The sequence below is a fragment of the Mytilus californianus genome, unplaced genomic scaffold (genome assembly GCF_021869535.1).
Source record: "Mytilus californianus isolate M0D057914Y unplaced genomic scaffold, xbMytCali1.0.p SCAF_14, whole genome shotgun sequence".
Lineage (NCBI taxonomy): Eukaryota > Metazoa > Mollusca > Bivalvia > Mytilida > Mytilidae > Mytilus > Mytilus californianus.
In genome coordinates, this window is record NW_026262626.1 from 34,876,663 (window position 1) to 34,904,643 (window position 27,981).

The 27,981-nt window shown below is 34.1% G+C and overlaps 1 long non-coding RNA gene across 1 annotated transcript; it reads right to left on the reverse strand.

Moving 5' to 3' along the window:
- Window positions 1–24: 24 nt before the first annotated feature.
- On the reverse strand, window positions 25–27,915 carry LOC127724800 (uncharacterized). Its single transcript, XR_007992707.1, has 2 exons — window positions 27,504–27,915; window positions 25–1,608 (listed from the first exon to the last, which is right to left on the reverse strand). It is a non-coding gene; the product is annotated as an uncharacterized LOC127724800 (long non-coding RNA).
- Between the last annotated feature and the right edge of the window lie 66 nt (window positions 27,916–27,981).

Below are 27,981 nucleotides of genomic sequence, written 5' to 3' on the forward strand. Positions count from 1 at the left end.
AATGTTTCAAAAAATAAAATTTCATCTTTAATTTTTTGTTTTATTGTTTCAGTATATAAGTATACATCATGGCAATATACTAAAATAAGCATACTCTCCAATCGTCAGCACGTCTCTTAAGTTTTGGTAAAATATGCATGATCGTCCTCTGAATCAATGGGTATTTTTCTATACAAAGACAGGTATGCGTTAAGCATATATTACAGTTTAACAACTATCACAGAATTATGATTTTCACTTCTGTATAAGGCAGCTTGATTCAATGTTATATGAAAACTTTCTTCGGAAGACAAATGTTTGACATGGGTCAACATTACAGGCAAGACTACTCCAAGGGGTAATGTATAATTTTGACACCGAGATATCTCATTTGAGAATCGTATACATGCCACTAGTGAAGCATGACTACATTTTTCATCACATTGTAATACATCCTTTCTCATGTTTCTTGTATAAAGATTAAGTGATAATATGATCAAATAGTTCCCCTTTTCTTGCACTTTAAAGGTATTATTATCTAGTAGAATTATTATTTTAAATTCTGCATTTCTTGTTGATTTCCATTGTAGACTTCGGTGTTTGTACTCAGAAGTACGAGAATAAAGTCGTTCATTCAGTAAATATTTTTGAAACGGTGTGTGGATTGGAAAACTAAAGATGGTAAATGTGTTTATGAGAGAAAACCGGGTATGTTGTAGAACTTAACGTCAAATTCATGAGAAGTTGGTAATCTATTAATGTCAATTAGAGTAAGCGGGGCAGCCATTTCTTCAAATAATTCCAGTCGCGCACAAGTATTATTGAGACATGCTTGCATTTTGACAGTTTTTATATTTGAGGTATAAATGTAAGAATGAAGTGTAAGTAAAACTAAATAAATGCCATCTCGATGTATCATAAAAGAATGCGATGTTTTATTATATGTCCAAGGAAAAGTTTCATGAATACCATCCAGTCGCCATGAAAGCCTTCCCTTCAAATACCCAGAACTAAATGTTTCTTTTATATTCAGTTTAAATCTTTCCTGTGCATATCCAGGTCCTTCTGGCCATGTTATTAATGATAAATAATTAGCATCGTTATCAGTTTCATTTGGTTTGAATATATCGCGAGGAATATCAATAGTCTGTTTTCCACTTACTGCAGAAATAAAAACTAGAGACACTGGGATCCTCAACTTCTCCGACATTTTCTGACAAAATTCGTCGGATTCACTGGCAATTTTACTATGACGAATTTTAATACAGGAAATCTTTGCAGGTTGCATGTTTAATTGACCCATAAGAATACCATGATAGTCGATTTTAAATGTACGAATGCTGTTACTATACTGGATATGTTCCGATTCGCACACGTCTACTTTCCAGGAATATATTGACTCTTTATCTTGTTTATAAATGGCATATGAAACTTTGTTATACTCTAAAGAATATAAATCTGATAATCGACTCAAGTTAATTAAACTACGTTACTGACTATCGAGATTACCTCTGGCCTGGAACTCTTGTATGAAAAAATAACAAGAAAATCCTATGACAATTATAACAGTCACTCCTATCGGCGCTGTACTTAAATTCCATTTTCGTCCTCTTGTTATGCATTTTTTTCCTGAAAAATAAACTAGACTTTATGAAGCTTGTATCTAGCAAAAAAAAATTACACCGTTTATGATAATAGGTTTTATATCCGAATATCAACGGAAGTGTAAATGACATCTGTACACACAAATAGCAGTGTAGCAGTCACCCGTGAAATACAAAAAAGATTTCCATCCCATGAAAAATGTAACCGCGAAATGGTAACTTTTTGGAGATATTTCATTGCATTGCCGATCATCATTTTCACAATACTCAAGAAAACCTGTTATACTGAAAAAGCTAAGGGTCCTTGAACAAACTAATGACATTATTTATCAAATTGTAAACCACGTGCTTTTTTAAATTATTGACTTATTCTAATTCATTGTATGCTTATTAACCAGGAGGGTCCAGTAACCATATCACGTCCATCCAGAATTATATTTCACAGTAGCAGCTAACAGTGTCTTCAATTTCATATTACTGGGGAAATATTTACAGTTATCTACAACATGTATCAAAATGTACATACATATATGTATTCGATATGGTATCAAAGTTCAAATCTCTTCAATTGTTATGTTGGTGTTAGGCAGGGTGAAAATTTATCAACTTTTTTGTTTTCTGTGTTTTAAATGATTCAGAACGCTTTTTTGTGGAAAAAATTGTAAAAAATTTAGAATACATATTAAAAAAACTATGAAGAATTTTTACAAGTATTAGCTAAAATCTTTGTCATTTTGTACGCAGATAACACAGTTATTATGTCTGATAGTAAATAAGAACTACAACATGCACTTGATGTTTTAAATTGTGAATAAAATTGTAACATATGGAAAGTTAATATAGCCAATACAACAATTGTTGTGTTCAGCAAACGAAAGAAACGACAAAAATTTGATTTCATGTATACGGGAATGCTTTACAAGTTGTAGATTCTTGCAAAAACTTTTAATTAGATAAAATATTTTTGTACAGATAGAAAAAGGATTTTTGACCAAGCACACAAAGCAATGTTTATTCTCAATGTATATAGAAAAATAAAACATATATCATTACCTACTGATATGAATGTTACAACTTTTTGATGCTGTAACCGCACCTGTGTTATTATATATGTCAGAGGTTTGGGGATTCGGAAATAAACGGAATATTGAGAAAATGCATCTGCAGTTCTGCAAGAATATTCTTGGGATTCGGCGTTCGGAATAGTACACAAAACTTTATTGTTTACCGGGAATTGGGTCGGGTTCCTTTGGATGTCTCTATAAACTTAGGATGGCATAATTCTGGTACAGAGCTATTAAAGCAGATAGCAAACTGTCATATAGACTAATGATTAAAATACATGGAAATATTTCTACCAAATTCGAGTGGGTTCAATATGTAAAATCTGTTTTGGTTATATAGGTCTTAGTTTTAAATAGAACGAACAATTAGTTGTAATTAATGATTGGATAAAGAGAAATTTAAAAAAATGGTCAAAAATAAAAATAAAAAACTAAAAAAACTAGATACTTGCAAAATATTATTGTTCTAAATATGAAATAAATAATAAACAAAAACAGAAATAAACAACAACAAAAATATATACATACAAAAATTTAAAAAAAAAAGATCAAGTGAATTTTTTATTTTTTTTTGTGATACATTAGGGTATTGTTTTTCAGAAATTTTGATACAAGGAAATAATTCAAGATATTTTCAAAGTTTGGTTTATAAAAAGCGGACTGAATGATAATTTTTGGTTTAAACAACATTTTATTCGATAAGTCAAATCATGCTATATAATATAAGACAGTATAAACAATGGGATCCAGAAACAAGCAACATTGCTTATTTTAATCTGTCTCCAAAAGAATATTGACATACAATATAATGAATACTTGGAGCATGCTCTGTCAATTGGAATATATTAAGAATAGTAAATACAAAATAAGATTGATTGTATAGTTTGAGAAAAAAGAGAGAAAAAAAAACAAGCAAAAAACAAAAAACAAGTGAATGAAATGAGCTTAATGAAATGCAAGGAAAAAGTGTAAATGAAGCTTTCATATAATGATGTGAATCTTTTACTTTTCAATATATATTTCTGTACCAATACAAAAAGAGTACAATTTTCTTCATCAGTTAAACAATCTGACCGAAAAAGCAAAATATTTACATCGATACGCTGCGGAAAATCAGCAAGAGAATTCAGTAGCACTTGGCGTATGTAAGTATAGTAAGGACACGTTAATAAAAAAATGAGAGCTTGTTTCTATAGCACCACAACGACATTTTGGCGATTCCACTTAATTACGTAAAAATAAATTGGAGTTTAAAGCACTAGAGTTCATTCGCAAGCGTGCATGGATAATTTGTCCAATGCGATTTCCAACATAATAATGTGTGGGAACCTTCTTATTTTGTTTACAAATATGTTTTTTAAATAGAAAGAGAGAGTCGCATTGTCTTATATTAAAAGGTATCTTATTCCATAATTTCACGGTTGCAGGGAAAAAGTATTCAGAATATAAGCGAGTTCTTGTACCGATTTCTAAGATATTTTGACGTTGCCTTGTATTATGGTTATGTCTACTTTCTACTAAACCTGGTATTTGTTCACGGAGATAACTAGGTGTTTTGTCATATATATTTTTGTGACAGAGTATCAATCTATGATTTTCCCTTCGTTCCGATAACTTTTCCCATTGAGTTTCGACATATAATTTACCAATATTCGTAAGTTTAGTCCCCCCCCCCCCCCCCCCCCCTGTAACTATGCGTGCGGCATCTAGCTGGATATTTTCTAGCCTTTGTATTAGGTTTATATTATGTGCGTCCCATACAACATCGGCATATTCAAGAATTGGCCGTATAAAAGACATATATAGTTTTTCCAGAATAAACCGATCGAGAACGTTTCTAACTTTTCGTAGAATATTAACCCTTAAATAAGATTTTTTAATTATGTATTCGATATGGTCTTGCCAAAATCCATTATTAGAAAAATAAACACCAAGATGTTTGTGATTGTCGACTATTTTCAGTTCTTGGTTATTCATTTTTAAAGGGGGGTGGTACAACTTAGTTTTTTTCCTAGAAATAATCATAGACTCTGGTTTTTTTTGCATTAAAATTAACAAGCCATTTTTGTGACCAATTATATATTTTATCTAAATCATTCTTTAGTGTTTCAGCAGCTTCAATCGGATTATCAACTACTAAGTACAATGAGGTATCGTCAGCAAATAGTTTAATTTCTGCATGAATATCTTCGACAATGTCATTTATAAAGATTAAAAACAGTAGAGACCCTAAAATAGACACCTGGGGTACCCCTGCATTTACTGGTAGCCATTCAGAACTTGTACCATTTATTACCACACTTCCCGACAGATAATTTTCAAACCATTTCAATAAACTACCAGATGTTCCAGCTTGTTGTAATTTGAAAAGAAGACCCTTATGCCAAACTCTATCGAAGACTTTGCTTATATCACAGAAGACAGCCCTTATTTCTTTACCACTATCAAGAGCTTTACCAAAATCATTTGAAATATTAACCAGTTGATTTACTGCTGAGTCCCCCTAGTAAAGCCTGACTGATTATTGCTAAGAAACTTATTGTGTTTTAAGTGATTGTAAACATGTTTATAAACACAGCGCTCCATACACTTTGATATAACACTCAAGAGGGAAATCGGTCTATAATTTTTCACATCATTTGGTTTATTACTTTTGAATACAGGGGAAACGTTTGCTCTTTTCCATTGATGCATGGGGAAATACTGCACTACGCAAGAACAAGTTGAATAATTTACACAAAGGACTTTTAAGAATAACTGAAGCCTCTTTTAACAGTTTTGGATTTATTAAATCAGGACCTGAAGCTTTTGATGGATTAATTATACTAAAAATGTCTTCCACTTCTGTTTCGTTAAGTTCTATTTCGTTGATTGTAGTTGAAGCATTAAATGGTATAACGGGTAAAATTGTGCTGGAGTCATCAATATTAGACTTGAATGCAAAAAAATCATTTAATTCGTTTGCTTTGTCGATATCATCAAATATAAGAGAATCGTTTATTAAAAGAGGTGGTATACTTGTGTCTTTTGATTTCATACCTGTAATTTGATTTACGATTTTCCACCAATTCTTATTAGAGGAGTTGTTATTAATAACTTTTTTTATCAAGGAATTATTAAAATCTTCTTTAGATTTTCTTACTAAATTGGTAACTTCGTTTCGTATTTTCTTAAATTTATTCCAGTCTCTCGAATTATTACGTCTTTTAGCAATTTTGTGTATTCGATTCATTTTCCTTATCTTTTTCTTTATTTCATTAGTAAGCCAAGGGGGTTGATCCTTTCGAACCGTTATTATTTTATTTGGAATACATTTATCGGCTGCATCTAAAATAATATGTGTGATATTTGCCGTCATGTCTTCAATATTATCTGAATCTGTTATTGAATTCCAATTATTTCCGGACAAAATGTTTCTGTATTTTGTATAGTCGCCACGATTACACAACCATATTTTACGTTTGAAAGATTTATGACAGGTTTTTGGGAAAATTTAAAAGACCAATGATAGGACAATGATACCTCAATTGTTCAAGTAGTGGCGGACCAACGCCACAGTACGTACCAGCATTTACATTGTTTGTCATGAAAAGATCTAACAATGAAAAAGACTGTTCAGTAAAATGTGTTGGTTCGTCTATCAACTGATTCAATCTGAACTGTGTTAATAATGGTCTAATCTTAGAGTTAGCGCAATTTATTTGATCATAATAAAAATCGCCAGTGATCATTATGTAATCTACATGATTGTCGTTTAAGGCCATATCTAGTGTAGTGAGTTTTCTAATTTCACCCAAATATCTTGCTCGCAATAAGGGGGATATAGAAAGTCCCAAAGAGAACTTGTTTACCATGTAATTTTAGTTCTAGCCACACAGATTCAAGGTTGTCCATTTCTATTTCTTGGCGTCGTTGTGCAACTAAATTATTTTTAACATATACGATAACTCCACCGCCTGTTTTTTGTGGTCCTCTATCTCGACGGAAGGGGCTATGATAATTTAATAACTTTATTGATTCGTCTGTGTTATTATTGTTTAGCCAAGACTCGGGTAAAAGCTAATATGTCAAAATCATCATACTCCGCTTCTATAAGGTCCAATTTTGGTACGTATTCTGTTACGCCTTTCCTCAATTTATATAGCTCGTTTGATTATATTCTTAATCTGTTTATGTTTTCCAGTCTAGGAGGATTATTCATCTTTAACCTGATAAGAACATTAAAACATCGTATCATCGCTACCTTTCCCTTTCTCACACGTATCCGTTACAGGAAAACTGCAAGGTCATTACGATCACAAGGAATATTTGGTAGAGACGTCATCTTGGACACAATTTGTGGCTAACCACAGAGTGAGTTAATTATATAACATTGTATTTGAAGCCTTCAAATTGCTCTTCGTATATTTGAACCTTTTCTCCGTGAAATACTGGAAATTTAACCGTTCTTGAAAGTACAACATTTTCTCGCATTCAACGGACTGTGCTATCAATTACTTTTGACATTTCGTTATAATAACATTAATTGAACACATTGTAAAATTGTATTTTATTTGTATTTTCAGCTTTTTACCATTTGTTAGATTGGTTTGGGAATAAATTATCAGCACCTGATAGTCTTATTGCTTGAGCCCAATCGTCGGTTAAACTTAATGGTCAGGCCATTACAGTAAAAAGTCTGCGACTTGCCTGATGTGTCTCACAGATAACGCCACTCCACGTCAGTTCTACAGCTACAACCTGCCTGTTGAGACCTGCAAGAACGCGTCATCCCTTGGCGTACAGCAAATTGACGACAACCTGTCTACACATATCAAGACAAGGAACTGCAACGTAGTATCGTTACAACTGTTACAAAAACATTACGCAACACAGCTTGTGTGTACCAGGCAGCAAACCGCCAACGTTTGCAACAGTCTATTTTAATCTTACTAATCGTTAGTTGATTAAAAAACATGGATTCTGATCACGCAGAACGCCAAGATGACCCCGAGCGTCAAGAAACAAAACTCCAAACAGAAGCGGAGTTGAAAATAGATGCTGGACAGCCTGTGGACAATCCGTCGAATGTAGAGGAAAATCCCGAGACTAGGCGAGTACGTGACCTCACGGAAAAAGACCAGGAAGCATTCACAGAAAAACGTGACAAGTTCTGTCAGGAACTAGAGGCCCTCTGGTCTGATATAGAATCCCAGTTATTGGAAGTCACCACGCCACCTAACGAGCTCCAGCAACTCTTAACAGCACAGGACAAACTTGTAAAAGCCTGTACTAACTATCGTAGGCTCACAGATGAATACCTGAACTTTCTTAAAAGGACCAGAACATTGGACAGTCTAAAGGACATAGACGCATGTAATCTCACGTTGGATATTCGACTGTCCATAGTGGACCTGGCAATAGAAACATTGCACGATCATCGCATCGCCCTGACAAAGGCTAAATCCACTAAAACAAAGACCTCAAAGGGTAAGAAAACCTCACACAGCGGTAGATCTAACGTGTCTGACATTTCAAGCCTAGCACGGAGGAAGCGTGCCAAAGCAGAGGCTGCCAAGTCTAAAATAGCCTTTGTCGAACAACATGCCCTGATCCTTAAACAAGAGGCAATGTTAGAAGAACAAGCCCTGTTCAGACAAGCTGAAATGGAGCAGGAAGCCACACATAAAAAGGCCGAAATGGAGCAAGAAGTCGCTCAACGTAAATTTCAACTAGAACAGGAGGCCATACGCAGGAAGGCTCAAATGCAACAAGAGGCCGCACAAGTAAGCCAGGAAAAGGCCGAGCTGAAGGCTAAATTTAACCTTCTGGAAGCACAAAGAGAAGCTGCAGCCGCAGAAGTCGAGGCTCGTATTCTGGAATACGACGACAGCCAAGCGTTTGGCGATCTACCTGACGAGACAGAAGACCCGCTCCAACGGATGCTAGATTTCGTCAATAAACATCATGTACCAACTGCTGTACAGGAAGTAACAGGACCTCAAAAGACAAAACAAACTCCTGTAAAGCTAAGTCACGAAGCACCTGAGTTCGTACCATCCGTGGCATTGAACTTGCCGTCACAGACACCTGCTGTCTTACCTGCACATGCTAAGTCAGCAGAAGATAATGTATTCCCAGATCTGGGAACAGTAACTTTCATAAGAAAACAGGGCGTTTCAGCAAAGATCCCTGTCTCACAACAAAAACAAGGCGTAATAGAAGAGATCCCTGTCTCACACAAAAAACAAGGCGTTATAGAAGAGACCCTTCTGCACACCTGCAACAAATCAATCCTACGTTAGAGATAACCAGATTTCTCCTACGCAAGGACCTGCTGTTCTCCCGGCTAACAAGCTTTAACGACCAGGCAGAATCCTTTCATACATGGAAAGCCAGTTTTAAAAACGTCATAGATGAATTACAAGTTTCAGACTCGGAACATATAGACCTACTTATTAAATGGCTTAGACCAGAGTCTGCCAAGCATGCCATGAGTATAAGGGCATCAAATGCCAACAACCCAACAAGGGGCCTACACAGACTATGGGAGAGACTGGACGACCGATATCGTGCTCCAATGATGTTGGAGGCGTCTCTCGTCAACAAACTTGCCAACTTTCCAACACTGACAAATAAAGATAACTCACTCCTGTACGATCTGTCAGATATTATCTCAGAAATAGAGTATCACAAAGAAAATCCCAAGCTGGGATGTTTGCTAGCTTATTTCGACTCTTCGTCAGGGATAAATCCTATTGTGGAAAAACTGCCATACGGACTCCAAGAAAAGTGGATAACAAGGGCTTCGAGATACAAGTCTAGACACGAAGTTGCCTTTCCGCCTTTCACAGAATTCTCTGCCTTCATCAGGGAAATAAGTAAAATTAAGAACGATCCTGGTTTCATCTTTGGGTCAAAAGTCACACTAAATACAAAAGGCGTTACGCCCATAAGATGGATGTTGAACAGAAACCTGAAGACAGCTCTCAACAACAAGATCTGTGTATCCTACACAAGACAAAGCATACTTTGAACGAATGCCGAGCGTTCCGAGCCAAATCGATCGAGGAACGCAAAGAACTGTTAAGACAGAACAATGTGTGCTACAAGTGTTGTGAGTCAACCACACACAGAAGTCGGGACTGCAACGCAAGTATAAGTTGTAATGAGTGTGGAAGTCAACGACATACCACCGCACTTCACATCACTAGACCACAGCAACCTGCAAGTTCTCAGTCTAGCTCGCCCAGACAAGCCTACGGCGGGGAGCCAACAGAATCGGCTGAAATCAAGTTAACCTCTGTGAGTTCAACCTGCACAGAGATCCACAAAGATCCTAAGAGTGAGAAATCTTGTACCAAGATAATACCTGTGGATGTGTACCACAAGGACAGGACAGACAAAATTATCCGGATGTACGCCATCATTGACGATCAAAGCAACCGGTCTCTTGCCTCGCCTGAATTCTTCAATCTGTTCAACGTTCGGGAAAAACCTAAAAACTACTCTCTTACAACATGCTCCGGCAGAGTAGCTACTTCCGGGAAAAGAGGAAACAATTTCGTCTTAAAATCTGTACATGGTGACGTACAATTTGATCTGCCTACATTAATTGAATGTAATAATATTCCCAATAATCGAGACGAAATTCCTACTCCTGAAGTCGCAATGTATCATCCTCATCTAAAAGAACTCATAGGAAGCATTCTACCGATAGAGGAACGTTGCCAAATTCTACTCTTAATTGGAAGAGACCTTATAGAGGCACATCACGTCCTTGAACAACGCCTAGGACCATCCAGAACTCCATTTGTCCAAAAATTGAAACTTGGTTGGGTCATAATTGGAAATACATACATTGACAAGCAAACTGTTACGCTTGAAGTCAACACAAAGATAACTAACGTTTCAATCACGAAACCAGAACAAATTCCCAACGCCTCAAGACCGGAAATATCCGTCAAGGAAGAAAATCCAATCGTTGGTGAAGAAAACTACCAAAACTTAAATTCAGATGTGAAGGTTGCAAAAATGCACTCCATACAATTCCTTGAGTGTACTGGATCTAGTGCCAAATCTGGTAAACCCAAGAATTTCTCTAAATGGACAGCACTCGTGTCACTAAAAGCAGAATCTGTGACTTCTATAGAAAATTCTATGGATAAAGAAAATTTCATTCCGAAATCAACAAGACCTGAAGTTCACGGAGAGGCAATCAGTCGCATTCACAAATCTATTCCGAAAGAAGGACCGATTGCCAATTTCAATCTGCCTGTGAACAATCAACATCTACTCCGAGTAGGAAGCAATATCGCCAAGTCTAACTTGGATATTAGTGAAAAGGAACCAGTGGTCTTATCTGGACACCATCACAAAGCAACACCCTTTGTGGGACATTACTACGACAAAATCAAACATCGAGGACGCCACCTTACAGATAGAGCGACTAGATCCGCAGGATGGAACGTTAGGACGAAACGCTTAATTTCGTCTGAGACTTACAAAGATGTGACATTTCGCCAAATCGGACGAGGATCAAGTACTAACTCCCGTCATACTTACCGGAGGATATCGCCGTCTTACCAGGTTGGAGAAAACAGTTCCTATTATCGATACAGCAGTAATAGAACATTCTACAGAACACAACAATCTCATCCGAGACATCCTTCTTTTAAAGGACACGAAACTGTGCCAAACCCAGTTTCCCGGGGAATATATTTATTCAGGAAACTTTATAGTGAAAAGTCGTAAGTTGAGACCTGATATTTCTCACACGACCAAAAGTAGACATTTCACCTGTACATATTCAATTTATGTTGGGATTTATTTATTTATCATATGATCATATGCGATTAATTTAAGGAATAGTGATATCAGATAGACATCAGACGGGGAGTATTCTGTTACGCCTTTCCTCCATTTATATAGCTCGTTTGATTATATTCTTAATCTGTTTATGTTTTCCAGTCTAGGAGGATTATTCATCTTTAACCTGTTAAGAACATTAAAACATCGTATCATCGCTACCTTTCCCTTTCTCACACGTATCCGTTACAGGAAAACTGCAAGGTCATTACGATCACAAAGAATATTTGGTAGAGACGTCATCTTGGACACAATTTGTGGCTAACCACAGAGTGAGTTAATTATATAACATTGTATTTGAAGCCTTCAAATTGCTCTTCGTATATTTGAACCTTTTCTCCGTGAAATACTGGAAATTTAACCGTTCTTGAAAGTACAACATTTTCTCGCATTCAACGAACTGTGCTATCAATTACTTTTGACATTTCGTTATAATAACATTAATTGAACACATTGTAAAATTGTATTTTATTTGTATTTTCAGCTTTTTACCATTTGTTAGATTGGTTTGGGAATAAATTATCAGCACCTGATAGTCTTATTGCTTGAGCCCAATCGTCGGTTAAACTTAATGGTCAGGCCATTACAGTACGATACTTTGAATATTTAGGTGAAGAAATGACACAGATTTTGAGAACAATTCAGAAAAATTTGCTAAATCAGCAATGTTAACGGTACTACCTGTGGAGTTTAAATCATCATTCGGACCAAGGTTTGTTTCTAAGCCTTCTATCATTAACAGCATTTGAACAATAACAAGTATGAAAGAGAACGCAAATATAAATAATACATCAAAGGAAGCATCGCTTTTTGTACATACATTAACATTTTTACAAGTTTGGGATTAAGCATTTTTTTTATATGTTAAGAAATTGACCAACAGTGCTAGTGCGACTGTTTTCAATTTTGTTTTGCTAAAAAGTATTAGGTTGATACAGAATACATCAAGATATGTAAGTCTCTGTTTAATGTAAGTACCTGGAATAAATAGGCCAACTCTCGTGCGATATTGTTCAATACTAATACCCATTTACACCTGATTGGTCTCTTTGAAGATGAGAGTGGCCAACTTCTAAACAAATACATCTTTGCATTTCATTTTCACAAAAGTAAGGGAAGTACATCATTTCAAACAATTTGTGAGAACAAAATATATACAACAGTGCATTTAATACAAATACAAAAAGAAATAGGCACATGTATGTGACTATGTAGAGGTATATGTACTTCTGGCGTAGGAGAATAAAGACACCTTAATTATTATGATTAAAGAAAAGATCAATACTACAACTTTGTTAACAATTCACATGTATAGTTTTTATTGAATGGATTCCCAAAAATTGTCCAATCAAGGAAAAGTCTGAGCAAATAAGACATGTGATTGGACGAGAAGTCACGCACAAGTAAATAATTTTACTATCGGCGCTTGGGATAGTAAATTCCAAAATGACATGTAAAAGTAAAGATAATTTTTGATACCGGGAATCAATTTAGAATAGCACATGATAACTATTTTTCAATTTTCGTTACAGTTCTTTAATATACAAAAGGATGTTTCTAAAATTTGTGATTTTTTTTTAACAAAAACTGCTTTTTTACTGCAATTCTGTTCCCCGTTTTTATTAAATGAACTTTTGACACCAGGAATCAATTTTCTCAAAAATAATTTTGTAACAAAAATCTACAGTGGCGTCGTCGGACGCAGGAACTTTTTGTCCTGTTATATATACCTATACTTTATTCGTTTTCAGAGACAAAAATAAAATACTTCGTTGACAGCTATATGCTACAAAGGTATCCAATTTCCTACAATGCCAAGGCTTGTCAGGGCTTGACATGCAAAGGATTTATAAATGTGATTACTTCGCTATTTTGAAAATCCTGCCAAGCATCTATATATAGAATTTATTTTGTCATAAACTTTTGACGAATTTTATAAACTACTTAGGATTATACTAGGATTGCTTTATTTTTATTTTTATTTTGTATTTATCATCAAGTTTTGAATTATTTAAATTTATTCATTGTTTTCCAAATTAAATTTAAGATATAATTCCTTCATGTTATGCTCTATATGCTCATTTTAACATGGGGTAGACATTCATATCATGGGTGATAAACTCTCAAAACTAGACAAAAAACTTGATGATAGATTCAACAACATTGAGACGAAAATTTCAAACTTACACCAAGAAATTGACTCTATAAAGAAAACTCAAAATGAGTATGCACAAATTTTGGAAAATGAAGAAAAGCACCATTTTGAAATTGCTGACAGAATGAATTTGGTAGAAAATTACACCGAAGAAATTGATACCGAAAAAAATCAACTAAAAGAGGAGTATTTGAAACTACAAAGTCACTCGATGAAATACAACCTTATATTCGGCGGTATTGTACAAACTGATGAGGAGGAAAATACTGAAAATGTACTCAAAAACTTTATTAAAACAGAACTTGATATTCCTGAAGCGGATGAAATAGATTTCCAAAACGTCCATAGATTACGACCCCGACGGGACGGAAAACCGCGTAATATTATCGCCCGATTTACTCACTATAAGGACCACGAAAGCGTGAAAAAAGTCGTTCCGCAGAAACTTAAACTAAAACCAAGATTTACAGTTAACCAGCAATATCCCACTGAGATCAGCAACCGTCGTCAAAAACTGTTACCAAAACTAAAGGAACTCCATAGGCGTAATATCCGGGCATCATTAGTGTATGATCAGATTATTGTAGACGGTCAACCGTATGATCCAACCCGTGAAGAACCTCGCAACTCAATACACAGTAATCAGACGGGACACCGTTAGGATAACGCATCAGACAGTCGTAGAACGTTAAACAACAATGTGAATAAACTCAATATCGCTTACCTTAATGTTTGCGGTTTAAAATCAAAATTGTTGAATCCTGACTTTGATAACTTTATTAAAAAACATGATATTCTGGTGTTTGTAGAAACTAAAACTGATGATTATGATGAAATTAAATTACCAAAAGATTATACTCTATTTACTAAGAATAGAAAAAAATTTAAAAAGAAATCTGGAGGTATCATTATCATTTATAATAAAATGCTCCGCAGGGCGCAGCTTGATACGACCGCAGAGGTCGAACCCTGAACAGTTGGGGGAAGTATGGACACAACATTCAAGCTTGATACAGCTTTGGATTTGGATTGTGATTAAATATTTGACACAGCATAGGTTTCTAACACAGATTGAATGTGGTCTAAGAACTTAAAAATTTTAAATTGGACATTCACCTATTATGGTCCAATATCCAAAATCTAAATACATGGTTAGATTCAGCATATCAAAGAACCCCAAGAATTCAATTTTTGATGAAATCAAACAAAGTTTAATTTTGGACCCTTTTGACCTCAATGTGGACAAAGTTAATAACGGGGCCCAAAAATCAAAAATCTAAATACATGGTTAGATTCAGCATATCAAAGAACCCCATATATTCAATTTTTGTTGAAATCAAACAAAGTTTAATTTTGGACCCCGATTTGGACCAACTTGAAAACTGGGCCCATAATCAAAAATCTAAATACATGTTTAGATTCAGCATATCAAAGAACCCTAAGAATTCAATTTTTGTTAAAATCAAACTAAGTTTAATTTTGGACCCTTTGGACCTTAATGTAGACCAATTTGAAAACGGAACCAAAAATTAAGAATCTAAATACACGGTTAGATTCGGCATATCAAAGAACCCCAATAATTCAATTTTTGATGAAATCAAACAAAGTTTAATTTTGGACCCTTTTGACCTCAATGTGGACAAAGTTGATAACGGGGCCCAAAAATCAAAAATCTAAATACATGGTTAGATTCAGCATATCAAAGAACCCCATATATTCAATTTTTGTTGAAATCAAACAAAGTTTAATTTTGGACCCCGATTTGGACCAACTTGAAAACTGGGCCCATAATCAAAAATCTAAATACATGTTTAGATTCAGCATATCAAAGAACCCTAAGAATTCAATTTTTGTTAAAATCAAACTAAGTTTAATTTTGGACCCTTTGGACCTTAATGTAGACCAATTTGAAAACGGAACTAAAATTTAAGAATCTAAATACACAGTTAGATTCGGCATATCAAAGAACCCCAATAATTCAATTTTTGATGAAATCAAACAAAGTTTAATTTTGGACCCTTTGGACCTCAATGTGGACCAATTTAAAAACGGGGCCCAAAATCCAAAAACTAAATACACGGTTAGATTCAGCATATTAAAGAATAAAGAACCCCATGAAATCAAGAATAAAACCCCATTGAAATTGGTCAAGAAATAAGCAATTTATAGGAAGTATCTTCTTTTGCACAATCCTGTGCTATTAAATATTTCTTGCTATTGCGCAATACTGTACAATTGACAATTTCTTGCTATTGCGCAATATTGTGCTATTGGATATTTCTTGCTATTGCGCAATACTGTGCAATTGAAGATTTCTTGCTATTGCGCAATACTGTGCAATTGAAGATTTCTTGCTATTGTGCAATACTGTGCAATTGAAAATTTCTTGCTATTGCACAATACTTATTATATAATAATTTACACATCCTGTTTGGTGTGTATCTCCTACCATATCATTATTATTTGATTTTAAATATAAATCAGAAATAACCAACTTAAAATGGAAAATTTTAAAAGAAACAAAAAAGGAAAAAAAGAAAAAAAAGGAAAAAAAAATAAATCCCCCCCCAAAATTTTTTGAACCCCCATTATGATTCATCACCCCCAAACTCAATCCCAGCCTTCCCTTTGTGGTATGGTACCTTGCAATACAATTTCAGAGAGATCCATACACTTGAACACAAGTTATTGTCTGGAAACTAGAAAAAAATGTGTTTTTTGGCCCCTTTTTGGCCCCAAATTCCTAAACGTTTAGGGCAATTACCCCCAAACTCAAACCCAGCTTTCCCTTTGTGATATGGAACCTTGTAGTACAATTTCAGAAAGATCCATACACTTACACACAAGTTATTGTCATGAAACTAGAAAAATGCTTGTTTTTTGCCCCTTTTTTGGCCCCTAATTCCTAAAATTTGGAGGCAATTACCCCCAAAATCAATCCCAGCATTCCTTTAGTGATATGGAACCTTGTGGTACAATGTCAGAGAGATCCATACACTAACACACAAATTATGTCTGGAAGTTACAAAAATGCTTATTTTTGGCCCCTTTTTGGCCCCTAATTCCTTTACTGTTATTACCATAACCCCCAAAATCAATCCCAACCTTCCTTTTGTGGTATTGAACCTTGTGGTAAAATTTCATAAAGATCCATTCACTTAAACTAAAGTTAGAGTGCGAAAACCAATGTGTCTTCGGACGACGCCGGACGACGCCGGACGACGCCGGACGACGACGACGACGACGACGACGCCGGACGACGACGACGACGCCGGACGACGACGACGCCAACGTCATACCAATATACGACCACAAAAAATTTTTTGCGGTCGTATAAAAAGAAACTGTCAGATATTCTTAAATTTATTAACTCTGAATCTGAGTTCGTTCAGTGGGTAGAAATTTTACATGGAAATTTTGATACTGGTAAAAATATCTTACTTGGTTGTGTTTATATACCTCCAGAATTCTCCAGATATTCTTCTGATGAATCTTTTTCAGAGATTGAAGATGAACTTATTCGATTTTCAAATACTTCAAAAGAAGTAGCACTGATTGGTGATTTTAATTCTAGAACCTCTATTGATAGTGATTATGTTATACCTGATGAAAATTTACTAGAAATTTTACAGGTAGAAGACGATGTTATAAATGAAGATATTTTTTCTTATCTTTTGTTAGAAAGTAAAAATATTCCTCTACAAAGATACAGTTATGATCAAGGTAGAGTGAATAAATATGGTACTCTTCTTTTAGAACTATGTAAAAGATGTGGAATTTTTATATGTAATGGTCGTATTTTTTCAGACAAATGTGTAGGTCATACAACATGTAAGGACTCGAGCGTAGTAGATTATTTAATTGTATCTCCTCACATGTTTGATTATATCTCTGAATTTAGAATAGGTGAGTTTAAGGTTCATGTGGACCCTTCGTCTAAAATGGCTGCATTTTCACCTCAAAATTTACTCTGAGTACAGACAAACCTGTGCATCTGGAAAAGTTTTAAGGCATAGCATGCCCTAGATAAATAAAATTCAAATATATTTTGTGTTTTAGAAAATTAAAAACTTAACCGGATTTTTCAGTGCACTTTTTTTCATTCCACCAGAAGGTGCCAAAATAAACAAAGTTGGGAAAGATGTTTGAGAACTTCCCCACAGGTAATAATTGAAGTGAACTGTTTTGATTGACATGGACAATAGATGGACAATAGATACCTGACAATAATTGGTGATTTAAACTGTGTACCTGAGTGGACCATATCAAGTGAAACTCAACTGTTTGTTAATTTTATCATCTTCTGCAGGGACGAAAAAAAGTGCACTGCTAAATCCAGTTAAGTTTTAAATTTTCTAAAACATACAATGCATTAGAAGTTTATTTATCTAGGGCATGCTATGCCTTAAAACTTTTCCAGATGCGCAGGTTTGTCTGTCCTCAGAGTAAATTTTGAGGTGAAAATGCAGCCATTTTAGCCAAAGGGTCCACATGAACCTTAATCCCATGTTTTCAGATGTCCATAACAGTATATTTTTTACATTGTCATTCAATACTGTTAGTAACTACACTAATAAGGCGAACACAGAAAAAAATACAGGTAACACAGAACCTCACATCAAATGGGACTGTAAAAAAGCAGACGAATATTTTCAAGCGTTATCCAGTGCCTCAGGTATTTTACAACAGATTGATCACGTTTTGAGTGGTATTGACACAAATAATGTTACTCTTGAAAAGGTAAACGGTCTAGTTGATGACCTTGGCAATGTACTGTTAGATACGGCAGAAGGAGTACTAGGCAAGACTAAAAAAAGACCGGTTTATCCCGACCGCAAAAAAAAACCATGGTTTGATAAAGATTGTCAAGACAAACGTAATGAGTTTCACAAGGCTAGAAACTTATATAGCAGAGTGAAATCAGGTGTTAATAAACTGGCAAAGAATAGTAAGGCCAAGGAATACCGCAAGACACTTAACATTAACTATCAGCAGTATAAAGAAAAATGTTCGGATGAACTGAGAGCACTATCAAATAAAATGCTTCGCTGGGCGCAGCTTGATACGACCGCAGAGGTCGAACCCTGAACAGTTGGGGCAAGTATGGACACAACATTCAAGCTTGATACAGCTCTGAATTTGGATTGTGATTAAATATTTGACACAGCATAGGTTTCTGACACAGAAAGAATGTGGTCTAAGAACTTCAATTTTTATACGACCGCAAAAATCAAAAATTTTTTGGTCGTATATTGGTATGACGTCGTCGTCGTCGTCCGGCGTCGTCCGAAGACACATTGGTTTTCGCACTCTAACTTTAGTTTAAGTGAATGGATCTCCATGAAATTTTACCATAAGGTTCAATACCACGAAAGGAAGGTTGGGATTGATTTTGGGGGTTATAGTACCAACAGTTAAGGAATTAGGGGCCAAAAAGGGGCCAAAAATAAGCATTTTTGTAACTTCCAGACAATAACTTGTGTGTAAGTGTATGGATCTCTCTGACATTGTACCACAAGGTTCCATATCACAAAGGGAAGGCTGTAATTGATTTTGGGGGTAATTGCCTCAAAATGTTAGGAATTAGGGGCCAAAAAAGGGGCAAAAAACAAGCATTTTTCTAGTTTCATGACAATAACTTGTGTGTAAGTGTTTGGATATTTCTGAAATTGTACTACAAGGTTCCATACCACAAACGGAAGGCTGAGATTGAGTTTGGGGGTGATGAATCATAAGGGGGTTCAAAAAATTTTTGGGGGGGGATTTTTTTTTTCTTTTTTTTTTCTTTTTTTCCTTTTTTTTTTTTCTTTTAAAATTTTAAATTTTAATTTGGTTATTTCTGATTTATATTTAAAAGTAAATAATAATGATATGGTAGGAGATACACACCAAACAGGATGTGTAAATTATTATATAATAAGTATTGTGCAATAGCAAGAAATTTTCAATTGCACAGTATTGCACAATAGCAAGAAATCTTCAATTGCACAGTATTGCGCAATAGCAAGAAATCTTCAATTGCACAGTATTGCGAAATAGCAAGAAATATCCAATAGCACAATATTGCGCAATAGCAAGAAATTGTCAATTGTACAGTATTGCGCAATAGCAAGAAATAATCAATTGCACAGTATTGTGCAAAAGAAGATACTTCGTATAAATTGCTTATTTCTTGATCAATTTCAATGGGGTTTTATTCTTGAATTCTTGGGGTTCTTTAATATGCTGAATCTAACCGTGTATTAAGTTTTTGGATTTTGGGCCCCGTTTTTAAATTGGTCCACATTGAGGTCCAAAGGGTCCAAAATTTAACTTTGTTTGATTTCATCAAAAATTGAATTATTGGGGTTCTTTGATATGCCGAATCTAACCGTGTATTTAGATTCTTAATTTTTGGTTCTGTTTTCAAATTGGTCTACATAAAGGTCCAAAGGGTCCAAAATTAAACTTAGTTTGATTTAAAAAAAAATTGAATATATAGGGTTCTTTGGTATGCTGAATCTAACCATGTATTTAGATTTTTGATTATGGGCCCAGTTTTCAAGTTGGTCCAAATTGGGGTCCAAAATTAAACTTTGTTTGATTTCAACAAAAATTGAATATATGGGGTTCTTTGATATGCTGAATCTAACCATGTATTTAGATTTTTTATTGTTGGGCCCCGTTATCAACTTTGTCCACATTGAGATCAAAAGGGTCCAAAATTAAACTTTGTTTGATTTCATCAAAAATTGAATATATGGGGTTCTTTGATATGCTGAATCTAACCATGTATTTAGATTTTTGATTATGGGCCCAGTTTTCATGTTGGTCCAAATCGGGGTCCAAAATTAAACTTTGTTTGATTTCAACAAAAATTGAATATATGGGGTTCTTTGATATGCTGAATCTAACCATGTATTTAGATTTTTGATTATGGGCCCAGTTTTCAAGTTGGTCCAAATCGGGGTCCAAAATTAAACTTTGTTTGATTTCAACAAAAATTGAATATATGGGGTTCTGTAATATGCTGAATCTAACCGTGTATTAAGTTTTTGGATTTTGGGCCCCGTTTTTAAATTGGTCCACATTGAAGTCCAAAGGGTCCAAAATTTAACTTTGTTTGATTTCATCAAAAATTGAATTATTGGGGTTCTTTGATATGCCGAATCTAACCGTGTTTTTAGATTCTTAATTTTTGGTTCCGTTTTCAAATTAGTCTACATAAAGGTCCAAAGGGTCCAAAATTAAACTTAGTTTGATTTTAACAAAAATTGAATTTTTAAGGTTCTTTGATATGCTGAATCTAAACATGTATTTAGATTTTTGATTATGGGCCCAGTTTTCAAGTTGGTCCAAATCGGGGTCCAAAATTAAACTTTGCTTGATTTCAACAAAAATTGAATATATGGGGTTCTTTGATATGCTGAATCTAACCATGTATTTAGATTTTTGATTTTTGGGCCCTGTTATCATTTTTGTCCACATTGAGATCAAAAGGGTCCAAAATTAAACTTTGTTTGATTTCATCTAAAATTGAATTCTTGGGGTTCTTTGATATGCTGAATCTAACCATGTATTTAGATTTTGGATATTGGACCATAATAGGTGAATGTCCAATTTAAAATTTTTAAGTTCTTAGACCACATTCATTCTGTGTCAGAAACCTATGCTGTGTCAAATATTTAATCACAATCCAAATTCAGAGCTGTATCAAGCTTGAATGTTGTGTCCATACTTGCCCCAACTGTTCAGGGTTCGACCTCTGCGGTCGTATCAAGCTGCGCCCTGCGGAGCATTTTATTTTAATTTACCTATTATGGTCCAATGTCCAAAATCAAAATACATGGTTAGATTCAGCATATCAAAGAACCCCATATATTCAATTTTTGTTGAAATCAAACTAAGTTTAATTTTGGACAAACTTGAAAACTGGTCCCATAATCAAAAATCTAAACACATGTTTAGATTCAGCATATCAAAGTACCCCAAGAATTCAATTTTTGTTAAAATCAAACTAAGTTTAATTTTGGACCCTTTGGACCTTAATTTAGACCAATTTAAAAAACGGGACCCAAAATTAAAAATCTAAAAACACGGTTAGATTTGGCATATCAAAGAACCCCAATAATTCAATTTTTGATGAAATCAAACAAAGTTTAATTTTGGACCCTTTTGACCTCAATATGAACCAATTTGATAGCAGGCCCACAAAATAAAAAATCTAAATACATGGTAAGATTCAGCATATCAAAGAACCCCATATATTCAATTTTTGTTGAAATCAAACAAAGTTTAATTTTGGACCCCAATTTGGACCAACTTGAAAACTGGGCCAAAAATCTAAAATCTAAATACATGTTTAGATTCAGCATATCAAAGAACCCCATATATTCAATTTTTGTTGAAATCAAACAAAGTTTAATTTTGGACCCCAACTTGGACCAACTTGAAAACTGGGCCCATAATCAAAAATCTAAACACATGTTTAGATTCAGCATATCAAAGAACCCCAAGAATTCAATTTTTGTTAAAATCAAACTAAGTTTAATTTTGGACCCTTTGGACCTTAATGTAGACCAATTTAAAAATGGGACCCAAAATTAAAAATCTAAATACACGGTTAGATTTGGCATATCAAAGAACCCCAATAATTCAATTTTTGATGAAATCAAACAAAGTTTAATTTTGGACCCTTTTGACCTCAAAATGAACCAATTTGATAGCGGGTCCACAAATAAAAAATCTAAATACATGGTTAGATTCAGCATATCAAAGAACCCCAAGAATTCAATTTTTGATGAAATCAAACAAAGTTTAATTTTGGACCCTTTTGACCTCAATGTGGACAAAGTTGATAACGGGGCCCAAAAATAAAAAATCTAAATACATGGTTAGATTCAGCATATCAGAGAACCCCATATATTCAATTTTTGTTGAAATCAAACAAAGTTTAATTTTGGACCCCGATTTGGACCAACTTGAAAACTGGGCCCATAATAAAAAATCTAAATACATGTTTAGATTCAGCATATCAAAGTACCCTAAAAATTCAATTTTTGTTAAAATCAAACTAAGTTTAATTTTGGACCCTTTTGACCTTTATGTAGACCAATTTGAAAACGGAACCAAAAATTAAGAATCTAAATACACGGTTAGATTCGGCATATCAAAGAACCCCAATAATTCAATTTTTGATGAAATCAAACAAAGTTAAATTTTGGACCCTTTGGACCTCAATGTGGACCAATTTAAAAACGGGGCCCAAAATCCAAAAACTTAATACACGGTTAGATTCAGCATATTAAAGAACCCCAAGAATTCAAGAATAAAACCCCATTGAAATTGATCAAGAAATAAGCAATTTATACGAAGTATCTTCTTTTGCACAATACTGTGCAATTGAATATTTCTTGCTATTGTGCAATACTGTACAATTGACAATTTCTTGCTATTGCGCAATATTGTGCTATTGGATATTTCTTGCTATTGCGCAATACTGTGCAATTGAAGATTTCTTGCTATTGCGCAATACTGTGCAATTGAAGATTTCTTGCAATTGTGCAATACTGTGCAATTGAAAATTTCTTGCTATTGCACAATACTTATTATATAATAATTTACACATCCTGTTTGGTGTGTATCTCCTACCATATCATTATTATTTGCTTTTAAATATTAATCAGAAATACCCAACTTAAAATGGAAAATTTTAAAAGAAAAAAAAAAGGAAAAAAAGAAAAAAAAAGAAAAAAAAAATCCCCCCCCCAATTTTTTTGAACCCCCTTATGATTCATCACCCCCAAACTCAATCCCAGCCTTCCCTTTGTGGTATGGTTCCTTGCAGTACAATTTCAGAGAGATCCATACACTTGAACATAAGTTATTGTCTGGAAACTAGAAAAATGCTTATTTTTGGCCCCTTTTTGGCCCCCAATTCCTAAACGTTTCGGGCAATTACCCCCAAACTCAATTCCAGCTTTCCCTTTGTGATATGGAACCTTGTAGTACAATTTCAGAAATATCCAAACACTTACACACAAGTTATTGTCATGAAACTAGAAAAATGCTTGTTTTTTGCCCCTTTTTTGGCCCCTAATTCCTAACATTTTGAGGCAATTACCCCCAAAATCAATTACAGCCTTCCCTTTGTGATATGGAACCTTGTGGTACAATGTCAGAGAGATCCATACACTTACACACAAGTTATTGTCTGGAAGTTACAAAAATGCTTATTTTTGGCCCCTTTTTGGCCCCTAATTCCTTAACTGTTGGTACCATAACCCCCAAAATCAATCCCCACCTTCCTTTTGTGGTATTGAACCTTATGGTAAAATTTCATGGAGATCCATTCACTTAAACTAAAGTTAGAGTGCGAAAACCAATGTGTCTTCGGACGACGCCGGACGACGCCAGACGACGACGACGACGACGACGACGACGACGACGACGCCAACGTCATACCAATATACGACCAAAAAATTTTCAATTTTTGCGGTCGTATAAAAATGACTCTAAGGGATTTTGGAAGACACTTAAAAAATATTCTGGCTACAAAAAAGACAATCCCTCTATCAGTATTGAAGCATTTCATGAATATTTTAAAAACATGAATGCAAGTGACGAAGAAGATCTTGATGGCATTGACATCAATGCGTTGTGTAGTGATCCAATTTATAATGAAATTTTAAATGGCGTCATTACAGAACAAGAGGTTGTGGATGCCATTAAGAACTTGAAACATGGTAAAGCCTCTGGTACTGACAGGATACTGAATGAGTTTTTGAAAAACTCTCCACCATTTTTTGATATGTATTTACACTAAACTATTTAATGTGATATTGGATACAGGTATTATACCTGAAACTTGGACAGCAGGAATAATTATACCAGTTTTTAAAAATAAAGGTTGTCCAAAGGATCCAGATAATTATAGAGCTATAACATTAATTAGTTGTATAGGGAAATTATTTACTTCCATAATCAATACTCGATTGAATTTTTTTGCAAATGAAATTTCACTTAAACATGAAAATCAGGCTGGTTTTAGAAAGGGGTATTCAACTGTAGACAATATTTTTGTATTTCATGCACTCATAGAGCTGTATTTCTCATTTGGCAAAAAACTTTTTTGTACTTTTGTAGACTTTCGGAAAGCATTTGATACGGTATCAAGATCTGGTTTATGGGGAAAACTTCAATTGAGTAATATCAAAGGGAAGTGCTTCAAAGTTATTTTTAATATGTACCAAGGAATCAAATCATGTGTAAAATATAATGGATGTCAGTCAGATTTTTTCCCCTGTTTAGCAGGTGTAAGACAGGGGGAGAATTTATCGCCTTTTTTGTTTTCAATTTTTCTTAATGACTTAGAAGACTACTTTAAGAGTCTAGATGGGATTCCACTAGAAACTGTAAAAGAGAAGTTTCAAAGTGAATTGCACATATTTTTTGAATTATTTGTTATATTATATGCAGATGATACTGTAATTTTATCTGAAACAGAAGAAGGTATGCAGCGATCACTAAACATTTTTCAGTTATATTGTGAAAAGTGGAAATTAGAAGTAAATTTAAATAAAACAAAGGTTATGATTTTTAGAAAGAGGAAAAGTAAAAAGAAATTTAAATTTTTATTACAAGACAAAGAACTTGAGATTGTTGAAAAATTTTCTTATTTAGGTGTTATCTTTAAATATAACGGTACTTTTTTAGATACCAAAAAGAAACTTATTGATCAAGCACAAAAATCGATGCATTTTATACATAGAATTGTTAGAAACGAAAACATTCCTATAGATTTGCAACTGAAATTATTTGATTCCATGATAGAACCAATTCTTTTATATGGTTCTGAAGTTTGGGGTTTTGAGAATTTGAAAATTATTGAACAGATGCATTTAAAATATTGCAAACGAATTTTAAAAGTTCGAAATACTACACCCAATTTTATGGTGTATGGAGAATTGGGAAGATTTCCTCTGCAAATTCGAGTTAAATGTAGAATGATTTCGTATTGGTGTAAAGTTGTAAACAATAGCAGTAAACTTAGTAGTGCTTTGTACAGGCTGATGTTATCATTGAAGAATCATGGTTATTATGCTTTCAAATGGATTGATTCTGTAGAATCAATATTTAACAACACTGGTCTAGGATACATTTTCATGAATCAAATTGGCGTTTGTGATAAAAATTATCTCGACCGAATATTGAGTGATCAGTTTATTACCTCATGGTTTGGCGATTTAGAAAATTCATCTCGGGGACAATTTTATGGGACATTTAAAAAGGACTTTGGATTAGAAAAATATCTGATCAGACTATCTGAACAGAACAGAGGGTGGGTAACTAAATTAAGGACATCGAACTTACGTATTCCAATCGAGACAGGCCGTTGGCAAAATATACCTAGACCAGAGAGAATATGTTCTTTATGTCATAAATTTGTTGGTGATGAATTTCATATTTTATTTGTATGTCAACATGATTCTATTGTTAATTATAGAAACCAATACTTACCTAGATATTATACTATTAATCCGCAATACATTAAAATGGAAGGATTATTGTCCATATGTAATATGGAAGTCTACAAACGACTATCATTTTTTATTAAGAAAATTGCTTGTTTATTCTAAAATATTTACAAATGTAATTCTATGTGTTCAAATAGTACTGCATGCTCAATTCGTCATTCAATTGTTTATGTATTATACTTTGACCTCATGTTACACATTTATGTGTCTGGGCGTTATCAATAAATCTTGAAATCTTGAATCTTGACATTATATTTGTCGATATTTTTTACCGAGCGTTAGCGCATTATATTTGTCGATATTTTACACCGAGCGATAGCGAGGTGTAAAGTATTATCAAATATAATGCCTACCCATGTTAAAATGAGCATAGAGCATGACATGAAGAATCATTTCGATTCTAATAGGACAAAATGGTATTTTTATAGGTCGAAGCATACGTAAATGCCCGTTATAAGAACGGCCTATTTTCACAAAAAATAAAAAAAAATAACCTGCATATACAAAATTAACAAAATTAAAATCTTTATTTTGCCAATGTTTTATTATGTAAATTCCTAATTCACTGAAAGTGAGCAGAAATAGATAAAGTTACTTACATTTTCACTATTTCATGTAACAAAATTAGTTTTGAGTACTGGTTGTAGTTTGATTAGCCCCTAATTACTTTAGGTTTTATAACATGTAATACGTTTAAATATTATTCAACCTTTGTTACTTTTTTCATACTGAAATTTTATACAATAAATTTCAAACTATTTTGGCATACTACAGGTTGAATTTAGGGTTGAATCCAGGATTTTGGAAAAGGTTAATTGGCGTAATTGCCGAAAACGGAATTGCCAGGGCAAGCGAGTCAAAACAAAATTTGGGACGATTTTATGCTAAGACATGATATATGTCCACCTTTAATCCTCCACTGAAATGTACCAAACAAACAAGGCTGATACCTGCAATATTTTCGTCAATGACAACAATTATGATCTCCCATTCATTTGACGGGTGTCTTAAATCAAGGAGGTTATATAAGCTTAAATCTACAACGGCAAGTTTGCTTATGCTATCAGTACTCAATTCTCATAACTAATAACCTAACAGCCAAGTTGAGTCATAAAATTGCAGAAGGACTTTCTTCTAACAAAACGTATTTAACAGAACGAATAATAAAATTTAGCATTAGTTTTAATTGAAATAATTATTTATCTGAAAGTGTCAATAAAATCAAATTAACTCACGAGTTCATGAGAGCCCAGACCGTCACCAATATTACCATTGCTTTAAGTAAGTGAACGTTATTACTTCCACATGTACCATTGAAGATGTTATAGATTATTCTTACCGTCATGCTCCCTACTATAGTCGCTGGATTTTGACATACCATCTTGTGTTGCGACTGATCTAGTTCTGCTCTGTTCTAAATAAGTGTTGTTGTCAGTCTGAATGTTGTCTTCAGTATCCGTATCGGCACATAAATCAGATTCATCAGCGTTAACATTAACACCAGTTTGTTCATTATTATCTATTATCTCTTTTGTGTTACCAAATCTTAAGTTTTCTTCTTCCTTGTTTATAATGTCCATTTGCTTCCAAAAGATATTTCATCAAATAAATTATGATACGGCATGACTCTGTTTAGTATAATATTCAGCTATTAGACAACATTTCCATTTCTGTAGCACTTGTGTGTACGTGTATTCTGTATATAGACCCATATGGAAGCAATTGCATTCGATAGATAAATAGATCCACAAATTTCCTAATGTATACTATAAATTGAGTCATTTTTAAAAATAAAAACCACAGTGAAAATCCCAATC